Source organism: Orycteropus afer, unplaced genomic scaffold (genome assembly GCF_000298275.1).
Source record: "Orycteropus afer afer isolate SDZICR_OR568_19922 unplaced genomic scaffold, OryAfe1.0 scaffold00169, whole genome shotgun sequence".
NCBI lineage: Eukaryota > Metazoa > Chordata > Mammalia > Tubulidentata > Orycteropodidae > Orycteropus > Orycteropus afer.
Window position 1 is genome coordinate 1317253 of NW_006921756.1, and position 10324 is coordinate 1327576.

The 10324-nt window shown below is 38.7% G+C and overlaps 1 protein-coding gene across 1 annotated transcript in view; it reads left to right on the forward strand.

The window, feature by feature from the left end:
* MAST2 (microtubule associated serine/threonine kinase 2) overlaps positions 1-10324 on the forward strand; it is a 394690-nt gene that overhangs the window by 244092 nt on the left and 140274 nt on the right. The window lies entirely within an intron of this gene.

Below are 10324 nucleotides of genomic sequence, written 5' to 3' on the forward strand. Positions count from 1 at the left end.
GGTTCAGAGTTGCAGCTGATTTGTGGAGAAGGGAGTTTGGTGCTTGTCACTGTGGATGGAACAAGGTGCTCTCTTCAACTCTGATTTGTTGAAGGCTGAGTGTGAATGATGTCAGGCAGATCAGGGGACAGCTGATTCATTTGGGATCTGAGACTCCTCACTCTGCCTCACTGCTGCCTCCTGAGCTCTTAGGCCTTTTGTGTGTGTGTGTTGGGGGGGTTGTTTCTGAATGCCATGCTTCTGGAGAAAAGTTCTTTAAGTTTGGGAAGGCTTTGCAAGTTTCCTGTGGCTGACAGACTGCATACCCCTTGTGTGAGAGAACTTCCTGCAAAGACTCCAGTGAGAAAGAGCAAAAACTTGAGTAGCCAGGAAAATGATGAAACGGAGGAGAGAGAGACTGGGAGCACCTTGCCTGCGGATTCAGTAAGAAGGCTGGGGTCTTTGATTGGAAACTGGCAGATGTCAGGAAGAGAACTAATGCCAACTAACACACCTTCTGTTGCTTGGATAAAGACTGCTTTATAAATGAATGTCAGGAAGAGAGCTGAGCTGGCTTCGTTAGTTCAAGGTCAAAAAAGTGGTCGTTGACAAGGGTATATGGGGCTTCTGATTCTGAAAATTGAGTTAGGATGCCATTTTAGGGATTCTTAGCTACTTGGGGGGGAGCTCTGGTAGCATAGTGGATAAAACACTTGCCTGCTAACCAGAGGGCTGGCGGTTCAAACCCACCAGCCACTCCTCGGAAGGAAGGTTGGGCAATCCTACTTCCGTAGTAATACTGCCTCGGAAACCCAAGGAGGGGTCGCTATGAGTCAGGTTTGACTCCACGGCAAATAACAACAACAAGCTACTTGGGGAACTGGGTTAACAATCAGGATAGTTTATTTCTTGCTTTGAAAGCAAATGCTATTAAAGGTTTTTTTTAAAAGCTACAAATACAGCTCCCACGAATGTGAGAAACAAATGGAAATGAAATGTATCTCTTCCTTTCTTTGACTAGAGAATTGTATTCCTGACCTTGGCACAGAACCTCAGATCTCCCCTTAGAGATCCCCAAGCCTGGGTCCTTCAGGATTTGATCTGAATTTTATTCCTGTGTTGACCAAAAAAGAAATATATTTTATTAGGTTAGGATTTCAAAAATGGGGAACAGAAGGCTTCCACTTCAGGGTGGCTTTTCTAAAAGGTCCGAATTATTTAATGATGAAGTGCTGAGTGAATTGATCAGTGAATTGATCAGGGAAAGTAGGGTCCTAGCACCCATTCTACCTCAGTGATCTGTATTGAACTGACTTGTTTAACTCACAGGATGGAGGGAATACACTTTAGAATTTTCCTCCTGAGTGTAGTGCTGACCCGGAGATAGCATTGCTTATTCAAATGGACAGCTTTCTTCATTGGGTCCCTTTTGAGCACTTAGCCTTTGGTTGGCCTTCAGTGGTTGTGGATGGTCATTAATTGAATTAATGATTCAGACCTTGGAAAATGGGAGTTGTTTGAAGTATATAATTGTAGGATTGGCATACTTTTTATTTACATACCGAGACTATATAGACCATAAAAAAGAAGCTTCATCAACCAAAAATGTCTTTTAAACTAATGGTGACTTTTGGAGTCACAATTAGGGGCAAAAGCAGAAATTTGCTTTTCATAGATTTTTACAGTCCTAGTTATATATTAATCAGCATGGCTAAACTCATTTTATGTGATTAGATCTAAGACTGAAATATTTTGTATAAACATCATTGTTCAGATTAACAAGTACTAAATGTCTTATTGTGTGTTATAATTAGCTCTAGCTTATGTATATTATGGATCTTATTAGATTATTTTTATTTTTTAATTTTTGGGATCATATTTTAGAAATGGTTCTTTAGAAAAGTGAAAATTATTTTTGAAAGGGAAATACTGATCCAAATTAATGTTTTTACTTTTTGTTATTTTTCCAATATGTTGCATTTGTGGAAATTTGATTATACCTGTAAATACTCGTCTGCCCTCTCTCCTCTGTAATTATGTCCCCATATTCTATGCCCACCTGAGAAATACACTGAAGCCAGCTAGAAGAAAAATGAGTAGAAAGGTGATTAGTTCCTCTGAATACGTGTAACTAAGCACAATTAGAATAAAATAAAAAGTCACCAATAACAGTATACAGAACTAACATTTTGAGACAGATCAGGTGTTTATATGATATTTAAGAAATTTTTTATAACTTGGAAAGAAAATATTGTTAAATATAGTATTTGTATAAAAAACAATGTGCCAATACTATAGCAAATCAATGCTGCTAACCTTTCAGTTGTGATTCATCATCTATACCATATCTCCCAACCGAAAAAAAAAACCTCACTGCCGTTGAGTCGGATCCAACTCATAGTCACGCCTCGTTGGGTTTTTGAGACGGTATTACTACGGAAGTAGATTGCCTAACCTTCCTTCCGAGGAGTGCCTGGTGGGTTTGAACCTCCAGTCTTCTGGTTAGTAGTCAAATGCTTAAGGCACTACACTACCAGAGCTCCCACCATATCTCCCAGTGATTAGCAAATTAGAATTCAAAATTTACCATCTGTCTTTCCAGTTTAATGATCTTATTCAGTAGTCTTCACTAGGTCTTAGCACATCAGAAGGGCTAGATTGTTCCTTTGGAAGAATTGGAAGTGATATGGAATACTAATACTTAAGTAGAGTCCAATTTTTTATACAGATTTAAGTGACATTATTTGATATATTCAGTAAGCAAAAAAAACCCGGTGTTATTATAGAAATTATCTAACAATTTATAAACAGTTGAGAATGTATTACTTTTATGGGCACAATTTTTATCTGGGAAGTTTTAGTCATTGAACATGAAATATTACATATTGTTTACTACCTGATAAATTATAGTGTGTTTGCAATGTTCGATTTACCCAGAAGCCAATTTAAAATACTTTGAATAGACAGAGCTTAAGTTTTTTGTTTTAATTCTGTGAATTAAGTTTAGTTTTTCTTTTCGTTCTGTTCTAGTATTGAATCGCATCGTCACTTTCCTTGAGCCTCTTGCCTAAAACATTCCACTTTGAATATGTTTGTTCTTGGTTGAGAAATTATTACTGACCCTGTTTTTTTCCCCTACTGTGGTACCTTGTCAGAATCTCTCTTTGCCGAGGATATGAAGTAAACCAGCATATGTTTTCGCCCACATCGGCTCCAGTCCTGCCCCTCACCAAAGTCCCATTTAGTGCTGAGTGTGCTTTGGCTACTTCTCCTCTTGCCTTTTTCTTGAACTCACAAGCTCACAGCAATCCTGGCAGCCCCTGTTCCAGCCGCCCACTGCAGTGGAGGTAAGGAAATCTACTGTGATGTGAATGTGGGCTTGGTGATCACTTCTGACCAAAATTCCTGATAGGTGAACCCCATATCTCATTTCTTAATAATGGGGAGGAACTAAGTTAAGAGCCATGGCCCTGCACAGAGAAGAGTAAAAGGAATTTTACAAATCTTTGCCACTTTCAAGATTTCAGGAGACCATTGAGTAGCATATTAGTACTTAGATACCATGTGCCCATTGTGATTGTTGGACATCCCTGTGACCACCCCTGAGGAAGAAGTAGAGCATGACAGGATGCTAGAGTTCTTTAGAGGTTAAATAGTGCAAATCCTACATTTAGACAATCATATTTTAGAAAAGAGGATTCTAAAACAGATTACATGGTTTGTTGAGGTTGATGAAAATAGTTCTGCCCCCATTCCTGCTTTTCTTTTCCTGCATTTATTACGTATAATATGAGTACATACTGTGTGTTAGGCACTGTTCTAGGCGTAGAAAACATAGCTGTGAATGCAAAAAGATAAAGTAGTCCCTGCCCTCAGGGAGCTTAGATTCTCATGGAAGGAGACAGACAAACAAGTTAATGAGTAAATATATAAAGATGGCCTTAAGTGCTACTGAGAAAAATAAAGTAGGATAGAGGGACTAGGAACTGTAGGACCAAGGGTTGCCATTTGTATAAGATGGTCAAGCAGGTGCTCAAGGATGAGTTGATAAATGGTGAAGATTTGAAGGAAGTCACAGAGATAGATTGGAGATATCTGGAGAAAGAGTACTCCAGACCAAGATACAGTAAGTGCCAAGACCTGCTCCATGAGTTTGCTTTGTGTGTTCTTAGTGAAGCAAAGAGGTCAGTGAGGCTGGTGAGGAGGAGTAAGTTCGGGTGGTGAGTGGTGAGGTCTGAGATGTGGGAAACCACATCAGGTAGAACACCATTATAAGGATTTCTTTTTGGTTTGTTTTATAAGGACTTTTGCTTTGTGCTGAGTGACATGAAAAGCCACTCAAGGATTTAAAATAGATGAATAGCCTGATCTGACATAGATCAAAAGGATCACTCTGCTATGTAGCTAGAAGGCTAGTGGAATAATCTAGGTAAGAAATAGCAGTTGCTTGAACCTATGGTGGTGCAGGTGGGATAAGAAGTGGTCAGATTTGGGGGTGGAATGGATAGGAATTGTTGGTGGATTAGATGAAAGTTATGAGAAAAAGATGTTAAGAATGACTTAAGATTTTGGGCTAAATAGCTAGAAAATTAGAGCTACTATTAACAGAGACCAGGAAACTGCAAGAGATGGTTAATTAGACATTTAATTAGAGACATGTTAGGCCTCTAAAGATAAATACTTAGAAATTGTCAGCATCTCAGTGGTAATTTATGAGATTATTCAGTGAGTTGACTTAGTGATAGAGAAGAGATGTCAAAGGATCGAATCCTGGGGAGACAGGGGAAACAATGAAGAACTAGCAAAGGAAGGCCTAAAAAGAAGCAACTGTTCTGCAAGGAGAAGAAGAAGAGAGTGATATCTTAGAAATAAGTTTAAAAAAAAAAAAACCTGCAGGAAGGTATAAGTAATAAATTACTATTTTTCAAATTTTTGGTTAGAGAAAAGTAACCTAAGAAACTAAAATTTAGGTAGCGGGATTATTTATTATATAGACTTAAGTGTTATTACTTGTTATGTTGTTGTTGTTAGGTGCCGTTGAGTCAATTCCCTTGCATAGTGAATGTATATTTCTTGGTCCTGTGCCATCCTCACAGTTTTTGCTATGTTTGAACCCCTTGTTGGAGCCACTGTGTCAATCCTTATTGTTGAGAGTCTTCCTATTTTGCTGACTCTCTATTTTACCAAGGAGCTCTGGTGGCATAGTGGTTAAAAGCATTCAGCTGCTAACCAAAAGATCAGTGATTCAAACCCACCAGCCACTCTACAGGAGAAAAATGAGCCAGTCTGCTTCTGTAAAGATTTATGGCCTTGGAAACTCCATGAGGCAGTTCTACTTTGTCCTGTAGGGTCACTATAAGTCAGAATTGACTTGATGGCAGTGGTTTTTTTTTTTGGTTTCTATCAAGCATGATGTCTTCTCCAAGGACTTGTCCCTCCAGGTAACATGCCCAAAGCAAGTGAAACAGTCTCCACAGATAATTTGAGGCAGTGTTAGACTGACAAAACAGTGTCAGGGGCCAGTTCTTCCATGAAATCATCCCTTTCAGAAGTACTAGTCCTTGGTGTTTGAGACTGGGAAAGTTGGATAACACCCAAGCCAAAAGTGTGCCCTGTCTTGGCACATGGCTGAAGTAGTATCTCTGTAGTCTCAAAACACATCTGGGATCAGTGTTTCGCAGCTCTGAGCATAAAAGCACGTTAAATTTCATGGATTTCCATCCTTCTAGATTTGTACATAACTGTTCCCTGTATCAGTGCTTTATTTCGTTCTTTTTTTGTATCTGTCTCATGCAAAGCACTAATGAATGATGTGGCAAGATGATTTAACCTTGTTCTTTGGTGGATGTTTTTGTATTCCTTTAAATGTTCTCAAGCTTTGTTCTGTAATGCAGTTAGTTACGTTACTTGGAGATAATTTGATCTTTTCAAGGATTGCTTTTAAGGTTTGTTAGGTGGGACCAGAGTAGCATCTGGGGCTAATTTTTTCTTACTGCTGAGGTAATACTTTGTGAGTACTGTTCTCCAAGGCAATGTATTATGGGGGTTGTTTTTCTTTTTTTCTCCTTTATTCTGCATTGTAGGAACATGAGCTATTCCTGTCCTGTGTGAGGAGTGTTCTACCTCTTCCCTTGGATACTCTCCTTACACATATCTGTACTGAGCTGAAAATTTGAGAGGAATTTTTTTCAAATCTCTAGTGCTTGCTCTCTGTAGCTCTCTCCTCCCTGGTACCCTGCCTGGCAAATTCTACCTATTTTATCCTCCCCCAAAGTTCTCTTACTGTGTCACCTCAGGGAGACTGCTCAACTCTGGGTAGCCCCCTTCCTGTACTGCTTCCTGGATATGTTCTTCAGTTAGTAAGCTGGGGCAGTCTTGAGGCTTACCTTGTTTGTTTCTGTTCTTTCAATGTCTGAAAACTGTTGTTTCACATGTTTCCTCCATTTTTTTTCCCTCCAAGTTTTTAAGGAGCAAAGGTAAATCTAGTATCTGTTTCTCTTTCATGGCTTTAAGCAAAAGTCACAGTCTTCCTAATATTTTGAACCCATGCTTCTATCATCAGAAGTGAAGATTGTTTCATGAAATGATTGGTTGACTAATTCACATATAAGATAAACCTATTAAAAATTTGAGGACAGACTCTTTATTTTAATTACTTTATCTTGCTTATTGAGAAATGAAGTAACAAAAGAGTAATAATAGGTAACATTTGCTGAGTGTTAAATATGAACTAGACATTCTTCTGGAGCCCTTGTGCGCAATGGTTCAGTGCTCAGCTGCTAACTAAAAGGCTCGTGGTTTGCAGCCCTGCAAAAGAAAGACCTGGCAATCTCTTTCCTGTAAAGATTATAGTCTACAAAACCCTATGGGACAATTCTACTCTGTCCTGTAGGATTCCTAGGAGCCTTAATTGATTTGATGGCATACAACAATGACTGGCATTTTTCTAAAGGGTTTATCTGTGTTGAATTTATTTAATCCTCAAATTGCCCCTGATAAATTGGATAATACAAATAAGTTCATTATAAATTTATTTTATGTATGAAGAAACTGTGGCACAAAGATGTTAACTGGCATTCAGCTTTAGGGAATCTGAGTCCAGTATGTGTAGTCTAACCCTTCTGCTGTAATGTTTCTAATGAAACATCTGCTATTGAATATTATTTAATTAATTTAACAAACACTAAAGAAGCATTTAATAGCTCACAGGCACTGTTCTAAGCCCTTTAAAATTTGTACGTCATTCAGTCTTCACACCAGTTCTATGAGGTAGGTATTATTATTATTATTATGCTCATTTTATAGATGAGAAAACTAAGGCAAAGAGATTGCATAAATTTCTAAAGATAACACAGCTGATAAACCACAGGCAGTCTGGCTCCAGAGATCATATTCTTAACAACAACATTGTTCGGACTCTCCATATAAGATACTTTCTTTATGTAATATAGTATATTCTGAACCTAGGTAATTTTGGCAGCCTTGGGTCTTCTCTTTTCCCAAGATAAGTGTTATGGATTGAATTATGTCCTCTGAAAATATGTATTGTAAATCCTAGTCCCCATGCCTGTGGTTATAATATCATTTGGAAATGGGTTGTCTTAGTTATCTTAATGAGGTGGGATTAGTGTAGCGTGTATCTTGCATCTCTTTAGAAATAGAAAAGAGATTTAACTAGTGAGCAGAGATGAGGAAAGAGAGACGCCATGCCACATGAAGATCCCCAGGAGCAAAAGATCAAAGAGACAAGGATGTTCCTCTACAGCTGACAGAAATAGAAAGGCTTCCCCCTAAATCCAGCACCTTGAATCCATGTGACGACTACAATCTGCAGTATGGATTCCACTTCAATATAAAGAAAACAAAAATCCTCACCAGTGGATCAATAAGCAGCATCATGATAAATGGAGAAAAGATTGAAGTTGTCAAAGACTTCATATTACTTGTTTCTATAATCAACACCAATGGAAGCAGCAGTCAAGACATCAGATGGTAACCCAAGCCATGGTATTTTCAGTTTCCTCATATGCATGTGCGAGCTGGACAATGAATAAGGAAGACTGAAGAAGAGTTGATGCTTTTGAGTTGTGGTGTTGGTGAAGAATACTGAAAGTCCGTGGACCACTGAACGAATTAACGAATCCGTCCTGGAAGAAGTGCAGCTGGAATGCTTCTTGGATGCGAGAATGGCCAGACTTCGTCTCACCTACTTTGGTCATGTAAGCAGGGACTGTTCCCTGGAGAAGGATATCATGCTTGGTAAAGTGGAGGGTCAGCAAAAAATGGGAAGGCCCTCAACGAGATGGATTGATGCAGTGGCTGCAACACTGGGCTCGAGTATAGCAGGGATCATGAGACTGGCACAGGACTGGGGCAGTATTTTGTTCTGTTGTGCAAAGAGTCGCTATGAATCAGAGTTGACTTAGCGGCACCTAATAACAACAAAAAAGTGTGAGAAAATAAATTTCTGTTTGTTAAAACCATTAATTTGTACTGTTGCTATTACAGCATCACTAGATAATTAAGACAGTGCCATAATCAAAGTATTCTTTAATAAGCCCTCTATACTGAAGGTAGAAATTGATATTCTCACAATCCACTATCATTTCTATGCCATTACCTTCATCCTTTCTTGTAAAAACCTGTTTTTGTGGGGCTTATGTCATTCTGTTTTGTTATCTTTTGCCACTGCCCATAGTTGTCATCCACTAACTTAGTTTTGCTCTCTATATTCACATTGAGAATCAAAGCCAGAATCAGTGCTTCATGAATGCAGCAGTGAACCTCCATTCTACAAAGTCCTTACCATGTACATATACCAATTGAACATTAGTTTATTAAGCAAATAAACTTTATTTAGTGGATAAAAGAGAAAAAAAAAATGGTTCTGGTAAGCAATGTGAATGAATAAAGAACTAAAAATGCAAAGTGAGACTTCCAGTAAGATGGAAGAATAGGCAGACAAGCAACACAGACCTTCTTCAAAGAAAAGAAAAAACAATTGACAGAGATACAGAAAATAATCTTGGAGTCCTGAGCTTTGAAAGGAACTATACAGAAGTGGATTAGGCTCCAACTAGTGGAAAAACCTGAATGAATACTGTGAGTACGAAGACAGTCAGAGCTGTGGACTGTCAGCTACTCTGACGGAACCAACAGCCTGAATATTTCCAAGTGGTGTTGGGACTTGAGAATTGAACTAAAGATCAACCCTGGTCACCAAGGGCTCCAGGAACAACTGCACTGGTGGCCTATGACTAGGAAGGGAAATAGCAGGGAGGGAGACAATCTGAGCTGTGGACTCTCTGCTGTCCGGAGGGTGCAGCCATTTGGATTGTTTACATGTGGCAGCTATTATAGATATTTAAAGTGACTGAGGTTGCAGCCATTTTGAATATTTATAAGCATCAGCCATTTTGGATATTTAAAGTGACTAAGGACACAGCCATTTTGAATATTTACAAGTGGCAGCCATTTTGGATATATAAAGTGACTGAGGGTGTAGCCATTTTGAATCTTTACAAGTGGCAACCATTTTGGACTATAAAGTAACAGCATTCTCATTCGGATTCCAGTGACCTAAGAATAGGCTCTGTTTGCCAAGGTCAGCAGGGACATATGTGAGGCTGACAACAGGAAAGGAGACAGGTGATAAGTCTGTAAGTGTTGTCAACTAGTGAATAGAAGAGCACAGCAAGTACTCTGCTACTGTAGATAACATAAAAAGAAAACAAAAATCATGGGCAAGTCACTCTAGCATACAGTCATCAATTAAATATAAACACAAAAAGGTCACAATGCCTCGGAGACAACAGAGCATCACAGTCCACACAAAGAAGCAAGATAAAGCAGGCGAAACAAGGGACCAGGATACAGACCCAAAACATATCCCTGAGGAAGAGGCAGCATTGGAACTCCCTGATAAGGAATTCAAAAGAATTATATTTAGGTATCTTCAACAAATTGAGAAACAGATCAAGGAAAACACTGACAAAATTGAGGAAAACCTATAACAATTTCAAAAGACACTATAAGAACAAAATGACAAAATAAATGAAAAATTAGAAATGATACAAAATCTCCACACAGAAATCCAGAAGATTAATACTAAATTTTTCAGAAATAGATAAGATATTGAACAGGCAAAGGAGCAGGACTGAATCAATGAGAGACAGAATTAGTCAGGTTGAAGGCAAATACCTGAACACTTCTCTGGAAAGGGATCATTCAGAAAAAGATCAAGACTCAAAACCATGGCCCAGCCAAGTTGACACAAAACCTTAACTACCGAGTTCCAGCAAGATGGCGAATCTAGGCAGAAAGACTGCACAGACCCTCTTCAACA